We start from the raw sequence: 11394 nt of genomic DNA, 5'->3' as shown, positions 1-11394 counted from the left end.
CTCCAGCCATGAACAGTGTTAAAAAAATACCACCACCATTTGCCAGCATGAGATGCCAAATTGCAAATAAGAAACATGTCAATTCAACGAAGCAGAAATATTTCGCTTGTTCTTAATGATTACTTGCGAGAGAACTTTATTGCTATGTGTTTGTATGCCTTTAAATAAGAAATTGCATTTTTTTTTTTAAATGATGAACACTGTCTCCTTTTTCCTCCCTACAAAGGGACAGGTTTTCCCACTTGGGTGAATATTGCCAGCGCTGCTTGCCGAAGAAAGGGAGCAGCCTCGGCAAGCATCTTATTAGTCTAAAAATAAATTATTCAGAATGCAGGTTCAGATAAAGATTGCAGGGAGAGATAATAGAATTGGTTTTCCAAGCCTGATCATGCTATGAAGACATGGTGTGTGCTTTTCAGGAATCCACTTTAGGGGAATCAGCTTTGACTAATACAAACTAGAAATAATCTTGCTGCCATCCAGCTAGAGACTGTGGTACAGCATCCTGGGCTTGTCTTGAGTATCCATGGCTCTCTAGTCTCTGTAAGTGTGCATATGTAAGACTGTATGTGTATTCCTGAGCAATCTTCAGAGATGTCTGCTTCCCATTGTTCTCCTAAGGAAATTTCCTTCTGGCAGCGCGAGAGGGGCATGTCTCACTTGAGATTTGTCTGCCTCCTACCCCCCCTGCCTCGGTGAAATAGTTGACCACATCAGCAGCCGACTCCGGCTCGTCATGTGGTTTCTCATGTGATGCTGGGTCTGCAGCACTTTGGAGCACGAGCCTTTGTGACTCGGCACTCATGGACAGACAGTGGCGTTCAGGGACAGGAGAGGTTTTGAGGGGGTGGGGAGACCGATAAACCGAGAAACGTCAGAAATAAAAGTCGCATGAAGTACTCTGATCTCTGTATTCCTTTTTTTTTTTTTTTAAATTTGATTTTAACTCTTGTTTTTCTTTTTATGGTTTGTGTGTATTTTTTGCACCCCCACAGGCGCCGAGCTGCGCTGTTTTGTATTTTTTTCCCTTTTCTTTTCTTTTTTTCTTTCTTCTTCTTTTTTAAATTCTGAAGCCAGACCGTCCTTCCTCACAGCTCCGGGGCTGCATCGCTGTGGGCACCTCCGGCTACCCCGGCTACCTGAGCTGCTCCTGCCGTCCTCGCCCCGGCTTCACCCAGGTGCACCCGATCCAGAATCAGGCGACAGCGCCGGGCAGAAGAAGGACCTGCTGGCGGAGCGCTGGGCGAGGGGACGTGGAGGACTGAGTGAAGCCACTGAAGACCTGGGGTGGGACAGCTAGAGAGGATGCCAAGGACCGGGACAGGGGCAGTTAGGAATACTACACGTCCGGTGCCCACCGACGCTCCGCCGTGCAAGGGCTGCAGCCGCCCCTCCCGCGAGCCCCCAGCTTCGGCTGTGCCCAGGGATTAGTCCGGGGGACAACCCTTGGCGCGATGTGGTGGCATCTCTCCTCAGAGTGGAGCTGAAGATGGATAAACAAGGTATCTGATCTATCTGCTTAAGAAGGCAGAGCTGGAGAAAAGCAGAGTGAGGGCGCATGAAAAGAAAGAGGAGAGGCCGAATGCCGTGTGATGGTCTGCCGCTGGCTCTGCAGTCTCATTCCAGGGAAAATGGCATAATTTATAACCCAGTACATGGATGGAGGAACTGTAAATTGTAGTCTGAATGTCCCTGGTGCTGTCAGAGAAGAAACTGATGGGCTAGGTGACTGTACCAGTGTCCCCAGAGAAAATAGCAGCCTGGCAGCATGGATTTAAATGCATGTGCATGCGTGTAGAGACACGGAGAGGGGTTCTGGCCATTTTACACAGGAAGTCTGTCACTGTGCTGGGTCGGGCTTGATTGCAGCTTGTGTTTTCAGCTCCAGCTCAACACCCATTTCCTGACTAGTGAGAGAGAGCATGGCCCAAGCAGCTGCATGCAGAATTTTCTTTTTTATGTGAAAGCAAGGCCCCTTGGTTTTAACTCCTTGAAGTTCTCAGTGCTCTGTGCTTTTGCTAGGACTGATTGTGGGGTTTTGTTTTCTTCTTCTTCTGCGAATCCCTATAAACACAGCTGTATTCAGTTCGGCGAAAAATTCTATCCTGTAAATAGAAATGTGATCAATTTAATCAAAATAAATGTATCCCAGATGACTCTGAGACCAGCTGGCTACCACAGGCTTCAGATGCTAAAGGCTCGGTGGAGATGAATACAGTGATATATTTACATGTTTTAGAATGCCAGGGATCAGCCTATAATTAAGAAAAGAAAGCCTTTTCTAAGGAAGAGGGGTGGTCCTCCCGGCTCACAGCTAGATGGTTAGGTACAGGTGCGATGCTGTTCATGTGATTTGGGAATCCTCAGTGTTTCTTTCAAAGGGTGTGCGTCACAAGGCACAATATGGCTGTTGTCAACATGGAGAATGCTTGCAGCTAACTTGCTGTTATGGAGAGGCAGAGTGCCCTCCAAACAGCCTGTGATGGGGCTGGGGGAGGCACTTGAGGCTTGTTGTAGATTCAGATGAGTGAGCTGTGGTGCTCCCAGCCAGGGCTCGGTGGAGTCAGCTCAACCCTGGGGTGAAGAGCTTTCCCAGTCGTCATGGGGAGCTCTTCTGGGACGCCTGTCTGGCCCTTCCACTGTTTGTTACTAATTCTACAAAGGCAGCTCTGTGTGTTGGATTATGTTTGGCCAGCTGTTGATGCATTCCTGCGGGTGGGGCTGGGCGAGGATCTTATTACTGTACTTTCAAACTGTAGATCTGTGTGCAGGGAGAGGAGTGGGGGAAAGGAGAGGAAGCCAGTTAAAGAACCTGATGATTCTCACCCCTGTCTCCAGATAGTCCTAGAGTGAATCCAGAAAGGGTTGAAAGGGAAAAAAGGATAAAGGAATGGGAGGGTGGGAGGAGTCTGAGGGCAAGAGAAAGAAACTGAGCAAGCACACAAGAGAAAAACAGACATAGAACTTCAAAGCTGCCTAGACAAGCAGAATGTCAGCAGCTTGTAATTAGCGGTTCATGGTTGCGTCAGAGACGGTATCTCTCCAAAAATAACTATGTGCTGTGTGCCACGGAGTGGAGAAGGTAGTCATAACTAAGTTATCAAACTCAGTTCAAACCAGGGCACACGGGTTAAAAATTTGTCAATGTTTTTGTAAATCAAATCCTGATGGGTTACATGTCTACAACTTGCTGAGTTCTGCATAATTGAAGGCTGAACTCTTCGTTTGTCAGGGTGGGGGGAATATGTTCATTAAAGGAAACTCTGAACGCTGAAGAATGTAAATACATCATGTGAGAAAGTATCAACGCAGTATCTATCGCTACAAGATATTTCCCAAAATAGCAAAAAACTGCACTTCCGGTCTCCTATCTCTGCATCCACTATGACTATGGATTGTTTTTGTGCGTCACAAGTCACATTCAAGAAAATGTGGTCGTTTAAATTGTAAATATCCTAGTTTAGAATTAAAAAACAGCTATGGCGGTCTGATTTTTGTGGATAGCTGTAGTTTAAGCCTTGAAGGAGCTTTTGTCATCTTAAATTCAAACAGTAGTGGGTTAGTAATCCCGTGGGAAGTTGGGGCACCACTGTTGTTGAGATCGCAAGGCCACGTTCGCTTCCCTCCCTGTCTCCTGCGCTTGGAGATTTTGGTGGCACCACAGCTCCCACCAAGCGACGGTGGGAGGATCTGATTGGTCGGGGGCTTACACTGTTTACTCTCATTTGTCTTCCGTGCCCCTCCAGCGCATTTATTTTGTGTTGGTATTTGTGTTCACGCGGCACAATTACTCCCGACCCACTTGGTTTCTTTGCCCAGGAAGAGAAGTCAATTTCAGTTCAGCTCTGCGCATTTGGCTTCCTGGGTAATGTGCGCATATGTATTGTGTTACTAGTGTGTGCATTTTCCTTTTTTTAATGTGGATTAGGGAAAATTGTAGGCAGAGAAAGCTGTGTATATTAAATCAATAGCTTTTTTAATCACATGTAATATAATTTAAATATACTCACTTTGAGGTTGCCAAAACTGACATTGTCGGAGCCCCTTTAATTTACATCTTCGATTTAGTCAAGAAGCGGAACCTGCCAGATCAGAATAGTGTATTCTGTGCACCCAACAGGGTGGAAGACATTATTTTGTTTGTGTTAGTTCAAACAGCTGGTCATTAATGCAGTCCCCATTTCCAGAGCGAAGTGCTGGTGGACGTGAATGCTGCCTGATTAATGCTGCCCCTCCGAGGGTCCTTCCCCCGGCAGTCATGCTCCCAGCAGAATAATGTAGCATGATGTGATTGCACTCTAACAGGATAGTATGTCATTGTGTCACCAAGCAATTGAGGTTATTATGGGGCAGGGCAGACAGACGGGACAGTGGGGTTACTAGACCGTAGCATTTTTAGAAATACAGGCCTGACCTACTTAGAGTTATTCTCTCTGGCTGGCAGCTGCATGGTACATAAAGTCTCCTGATAGGCTGAGGCTGTTGCTAGGGGGAATTAGCATGAATTTTTCCACACACCGATTCAGTGACTGAATGATAAAAGCTGACTGGAATTAAAGAGATTTGGTTTAGTATTATACAGATTTATCTGCCTCCTTTTCTTTCTCAAGTGCAGAGAAAGAGTGCAAAATACAGATTTTGTTTCCATTTGTCCTTTGACCTTCTTGTTCTCCCTTCTTCAGTCCCCCAAGAGGCATGAGAGGAGGGGAGCAGGACAGTTGTGACATTTTTGGCTCATCTCTTACTGTCGGGGGTCATCAAAATGAAGTTACAGATTGCAAGGTATTTAGGCTTAAAGACTGCTGAGAAGGACTAGCAGAAGGTTGGATTATTTTTCCTCTTCTGTGCACTGAGCTGTTTTGAAGTTGGGCATGCATCTTTCACGCACTGTATATTTAAAGTCTCTTTCCCTTTTGGGCTTGAACAAAACATTTATATAAATTCTTTTCTATCCAAACAGATTGAGGCTTGCAATCTCTGGCTTGTTTAAAATAAGATAGTCAGAATTCCACATTTAGACAGGAAAAAAATATATATACCGTTTTCGTTATTACAAAATATTATTTTCTGAGCTATTTTGGGTTTGGCTGTCTTTAAAAACCAGCCTGATGTTTATGCTGAAGGATAAAACTTAACTGCTCCTACTCTACGCCCTTGCTTCACAATGTACAGAAAGACATAGGTTTTTCTCCAGAAGAAAGTCTCTCTGCAGAATGTATCTGGAGATTGTTTTTCCTTGTTGCTAACATAGGAACCGCATGTAGAAAACTCATGTAATTTTATAAGATGACCCATTTTTTTTTTTCTTCCTCTGTATCTCCAGTGTCTGTGGCTTTTTGAGGAGAGGAGTTTTAATAGACCTTTCTAAGGTAATCTGAAAATCCATCAGGAGAAAAATTAAAACAACCTATGTTCAAGAATACTTTGATTTTTTTAATCTGTACTTAAACTGCAGTTTCTTTCTGTTACCTTTTGCTTCTGAAAGTAGTTATTATCCTGCCTCTTGGATTTGAAATTAATTTTCGTAAGAACATACTGTGGTATCACAAGTAAATAAGAGGCTTGCTTACATAAAGGAGAACAAGGTAGATTCTTACAAACTTGTAACATTAGATTGCTTGGCCACATAAAAAAGGGCAACAGAAAATTTGGGTATGTATTTTTTTTTAATTTAGATTTATAAAAATATTTGTAACTGTTTAAATACGTATGTTTTCAAACAATTGTTTCTATTTACACCAAGACTACAGTCAAAAAAAAGACAAAAAAATCCTGAAATGGTGTCACAGCCAAGAAATCTATCAATCACCTTTCTCTTTAACCCAGCAGTGTTTATTTTTCAGCATATAAATATTGCTTATCGAGCTAAAATGGAGTATGTTTTCTGATGTTGTAACTGATAGCTCATATCCTCACTAGCTTTGGGAGTCCCCACAATAACATTTATTGTAAAGGTTTCCAAACATACTAGTAATCTTTCTTAATAGAATAAAATGTCAACTTATATTTATTGAATAAAAGATTACCTTGGTGTGCTGCTCCTTCCAAAATAAAGCAATGTCTTTATTATTTTTATAAGTGAACATTTTGACTTTACATGTGAAGTACAACTTATATCCAAGTACCTGGTTGAATCAAATATTTATTTATTTTATTTTATTTTTTTTTTTAGAGACAGAGTCTCATTTTATCATCCTTGGTAGAGTGCTGTGGCGTCACAGCTCACAGCAACCTCCAATTCTTGGGCTTAGGCAGTTCTCTTACCTCAGCCTCCCAAGTAGCTGCAACTACAGGCGCCCACCACAACGCATGCAAATATTTATTGTTTGATTAAAAATAAACTGATGACATTGAAATTGTTTAGTATAAGTCTTATTTGGTTGTTGTTAAGTTGTTAAGAATTTCTTTCTTTCTTTTTTTTTTTTGGCTTTCATCTAGTACCAGAGAGGTAGGTATTCCATGGATCAAAACCATATTTTAAAATATCATTTCTGCTGATTTAGCTATTGTAAACTTAGCTCCTAGGTATTCACTGAGACAATGTCTGTCTGTATTATTAATTTCATCCATTGCCATTTATCAAAAAGCCAAAGGAGCAATCATACTCACTCATTGCATCAGTCATTTATTTATTAGGTAACTATTTGGTTTCTGCTCACATAGGAGTTACCTTCTCCAGTTATAAGTTTCTGACATAGACCAGTGAGTTTTGGCTTTGCTGGGTAAACAATAAAATGGAATGTAACACTTGGTTATTGTGTGCCACCAAGCATAGGTAGATCTTGAGTTAAACCATTTCCTTGACTGTGTTTTTTCCAATTCCTGATATTACCTAATCCTTATGACTTGGGGGGAAAGTTGTGATCTTCCTACTAGATGCTTGGAGATGATCAGCTCTCCTGAGCTCACAAACAAGCTACATCTCTCCCCAACTATCACAACACTCTTAATATTAAAAATTTAACGTGAAGTCAGAATGTGCCTTTTGTGAAGTCATGAAAGCACATTGTAACCCAGAGACTTTTGAGATTATCATTCATCATTTAAAGTCTTTTTTTTTTTTTTTTTGAGACAGAATCTCACTATGAGTGCTGTGGCATCACAGCTCACAGCAACCTCAAACTCTTGGGCTTAAGTGATTCTCTTGCCTCAGCCTCCCAAGTAGCTGGGACTACGGGCGCCCACCACAATGCCTGGCTATTTATTTTTGTTGTAGTTGTCATTGTTGTTTAGCAGGCCCAGGCAGGGTTCAAACCCACCAGCCCCCATGTATGTGGCTGGTGCCCTAACCACTTAGCTATGGTGCCAAGCCTAAATAGTCTTCATAGTATTTCCATGACAGCACTTTAAGGGCCCTGGCTGTATCCTAAGATCTTGTCTGATCCCCTCAGCCTGATACTTTCCAGGATCCTTCTTATTAGAGCCAGGTGTTCCTGTGGGGCTGTTTCTCCACTATTCTCTAACTCTGTCTTCATCTATGTGCCAGGTGCATAGAAGTTTCTTCATAGACATTAGTTGGTTAATGAATGAATAAAAGTGTGAATTTATGGGTATCTAGGAGAAAAAGTTTAGAGAAGAAAAATGAAGTCTTCTATCTCAGGATTTATCAGTGGTATAGGGTGGGGAATAGTAAACTTTTTTGTAAAGGGCCAGATAATGAACACTTAGCCTTGGAGGACCATGTGCTCTCTGTAGGAACTACTTGACTCAGCTGGCATAGCTAGAAAGCAGCCATAGGCAGTACGTAAATGAGTGAGTGTGGCTGTGTTCTAATAAAACTTGGTTTAGAAAAACAGACAATAGGCTGGTTTTGCCTACAGGCTATAGACCCCAAGTATAAGCATTATCTAAGATATTTTGAGGGTATGATTTACCACAATGATAGATATGCTGAAGATCAATGTATTAAAAAAGAAGGGAAATGTCAAACAATTCAATAAAAGACAAAAGAGCAGGTCAGGGTCATGCCTATAATCTCAGCACTTTGGAAGGCTAAGGCAGGAGGATCACTTGAGGCTAGGAATTTGAGACCAGCCTGGACAACATAGTGAGACCCTGACTCTTCAGAACATTAAAAATATTAACCTGGTGTGGTGGTAAGTGCTCAGGAGGGAGGATCTCTTTGGCCTAGGAGTTCAAGATTATGCCACTGCACTCTAGTCTGGGTGACTCTCTGTCACCCAGACTGCATTAAAAAAACTTGCATTAATAAAACTTTCTTAAAATATAATGGTATAAGAGTCAAAACATGAAAAGGAAAAATAGAAAATTTCTCTCTTTAAAAATTATCCTTCTGGAGTTGGTTGTCTAGGGGCAAAGAGGAAGCCCAGCCTCTTTATTGGAAGAGCTGACATAAAATTTAAAACATACAAAATGGTAACTCTGGAAGTGGGCCACTCAACCAAGTTACCATTTTAATCATTTGCATATTGGTTTTTGTTTTGGGTGTTTTTTGTTCTTTTTTGAGACAGAGTCTTGCTTTGTGGCCCAGGGCTAGAGTGGTGCTGTGGCATCTTCACAGTTCACTGCAACCTCAAACCCCTGAGTTCGAGTGATCTTCTGGCCTTAGCATACCATGTAGCTAGGACTAGAGGCACCTACTACAATGCTCAGCTAAGTTTTCTATTTTTAGTAGAAATGGGGTCTCAGTGTTGGTCCTGGTCCTGGTCCTGAAACCCCGAGTTCAAGTGATCCTCCTAGTTTGACCTCTTGGAGTGCCAGGAGTCCAGGTGTGAGCTGCCACTCTGGTCTTTACATATTCTTTTTAGTCAATGTGAATAATGTGTGATTTCAACAACCTAAGTCAGATCTCTCCTTTATCCCATCTTCCCAGTCTCTTGTCTGTTAGATAGTAATGGGCTGCTCAGTTAAAAGCTCCACACGATCCTATTTCTTGTTCCACTGAGTCCTTTCCTTGCCTTTACTCATTGTTGAAGAGCAGCTGATGTTGGCCTTATATATTGGGGGATGGTGTGGGAGGCAGTGAACCAGGACAGACAGTGGTCTAAAAGCACAGGCCTGGGGGTCAAGCAACCCTCTGTGTAACTTTTCACTCCACATCTACCAGCTGTGGGACTTGGAACACTTTAATGAACTTCCCTAAGCTTGAACTTCCTCATTCATTAACTAAAGATGATGATAATACTTACAGAGGCTTTGTGAGGGTGAGATACCCTCTCCTAGGACTAAGTTTTCAGTGATTCTGGACTGCTAATGCTACAGCTCCAGCTCCAGTTCTTGCTTTTATAACTGGGAGTTGCTCTCCTTCAAGGAAATATGAGATCCACAGTAGACTTTAAGATTTTGGTGGCATCCTTCATGGGAGGAGTCACCGAGAGCATTTATTTTGGGGAGTTAGATTCAGAAGTGCTGAAGCCAAAAGCAGATCAGATATAGGCTCCTAGAATTAAGTCCAGAAGCATCCAATATGTTTCAAGAAATTGTGTACTTATTGTTTCACACCTCTCTCTCTCTCTCTCTCTCTCTATATATATATATATATATATTTTTTTTTTTTTTTATTGACTTAGGTGTTTTTTTTTAGCATATTCTCTTCCAGGACTGTCTTAGTGAAACAGTTTAGTGTTTTGTTTTTTTTTTTAGTCTTTTTGGAATTAGATCAAAGACAGATGGAACAAAAAGGGTTGCTGTTCTACCCTAAGGCTATGATTTCCTTGTTTGAAAATTATGCTGAAGACATCCTGATTGGTTGGGAGCAATGCATCTCCATAGATATTCTTTGGTCTAAAGCTGATTTTGTGTCCAGTGATTATTTTTTTAAAAGAGCATGTATTCACCTTGGCATGACCAACTTCTCTGTCCCTTCTAGGCCTCTCTTTAGTAATCTTACTCCATCGGAAGCCCTTTGGTCCCATATGTGGCCAGGATTGTGCTCATATGTGATCACCCCTGAGATTCCCGAGCAAAGCACTTACTCAACTTTATTTTCACTTTTGACCTCTCTGATCACCTCCATTAGACTGTAAGTGCCACAGGGCTTACTTTAATATGATATTCCCAGAAACTAGTAGATCCATAAGTACATTCTAAGTGCTCAATAAATATTTGTAAGTCAAATGCCTGTCAGAGGCTTGCCCATTCGGTATCTTCTACTAATTCATATTAAGTAAGCCATGTAGAATGTTGATGAACTATTAGAATTAAGTACAAATTAATGGTGAGATTCATGTGTTAATCTATACCAGTAGTTGTGGAATATCACTTAAGAATAAAGGATCCTTTCCAAACAGTTATGGAATGAATACATGAGAAAATTACATACATTATTGTTACTTCCTCTGCTGTTGGATCCAATAAGGAATCCATGTTCATTAAATGGAGTATGGCACAGAGATGACGATGAGAAACCAAATTATTAAAAGTAGCAAACAAAAAAGGAATTATCCCAAAGCAAGAATGATCCTTCTTCCTTTGTGGGGATTTCATAAAACATGTATCTTATGTTGTGAGTGAGACATGTTCTTAGTTCTGACACACCATTGAGAAGCTTATTAAATGAAAAGTGTTCAGGAAACATCCATTGAATTTAATATTTGATATTTTAGCTTGTCTTTATATTTTCTTCTTAATAAAAAAAGCCTTTAGTTCTCTAACAGAGAAATGTTAGACTTTGATGCTTTTAAGAACCCTTTCCTAACGCACAAGGCTAAAGTATATTAATAGCAGCGAGGTATAGAGGCAGGAGGGGTGGGGGTGTAATTGAACATATCTGGTTTCCCTGGGGCTTTTTCCTTGTGGCTGCTGGTGGCTATATATAAATGGCCTTGTACCCCAGGGTGAGTGAATGCAACAGCATGGGAGTGAGAGCCTTTTTGTGTTTTCTGCCAATTATTAGGTGTGATTGAATATTTTGAAAGAAGCCAGTACATAAAAATTGGCATTTGGCTAGTGCCTTATAGAAGTGATTCTTCCCCCTCCCCCAGTTTTTCTTTCAAATGTGTTTGATATTTTGGCTTTAGACTCTGCCTACCCCTCTTGTTATCAGAGGTAGACATCAAGCTTACAAAAGACGTTCAATAGATACTGGGTGGATGACATTGGATTTAAAATATTTTTTTGTTCCTTTGCTACTGTGGGTTTATATGTTTTTCCTTCCTCTGTTATAGGGAAACCTTTATTTCATCTTTTTCTAGGACCATAGTAATCAAAGTTTATACTACAAAGGCTTGGTGCTTGGTTTCTAGTTGTAAGTATTGGGAATGCCAGTATTTTTTTTTCTAAGAATGACCACTGAAGTTTTTAATTCTACTATATTTTCAGAATGACATAAAAGGGTTTATAATTTTTATAATTTTAAGGACATCTTTTATACTTTCTTATGGGAAAAATATTCTATAGAATTTTGCATTTCACATTTTCAACAGAAAACACAAT

At 41.0% G+C, this 11394-nt stretch overlaps 1 long non-coding RNA gene across 1 annotated transcript in view; it reads left to right on the top strand.

The window, feature by feature from the left end:
- Nucleotides 1-630: 630 nt before the first annotated feature.
- Nucleotides 631-11394, top strand: part of LOC128593958 (uncharacterized) — a 53213-nt gene continuing 42449 nt past the window's right edge. Inside the window, exon 1 of the long non-coding RNA XR_008382429.1 lies at nt 631-1502. This is a non-coding gene — a long non-coding RNA (uncharacterized LOC128593958). The remainder of the gene's footprint in view (nt 1503-11394) is intronic.

This window comes from Nycticebus coucang, chromosome 9 (assembly GCF_027406575.1).
Source record: "Nycticebus coucang isolate mNycCou1 chromosome 9, mNycCou1.pri, whole genome shotgun sequence".
Taxonomy (NCBI): domain Eukaryota; kingdom Metazoa; phylum Chordata; class Mammalia; order Primates; family Lorisidae; genus Nycticebus; species Nycticebus coucang.
Note: the sequence above shows the minus strand (reverse complement) of the source record. Positions and strands in the feature narration are given on the sequence as shown.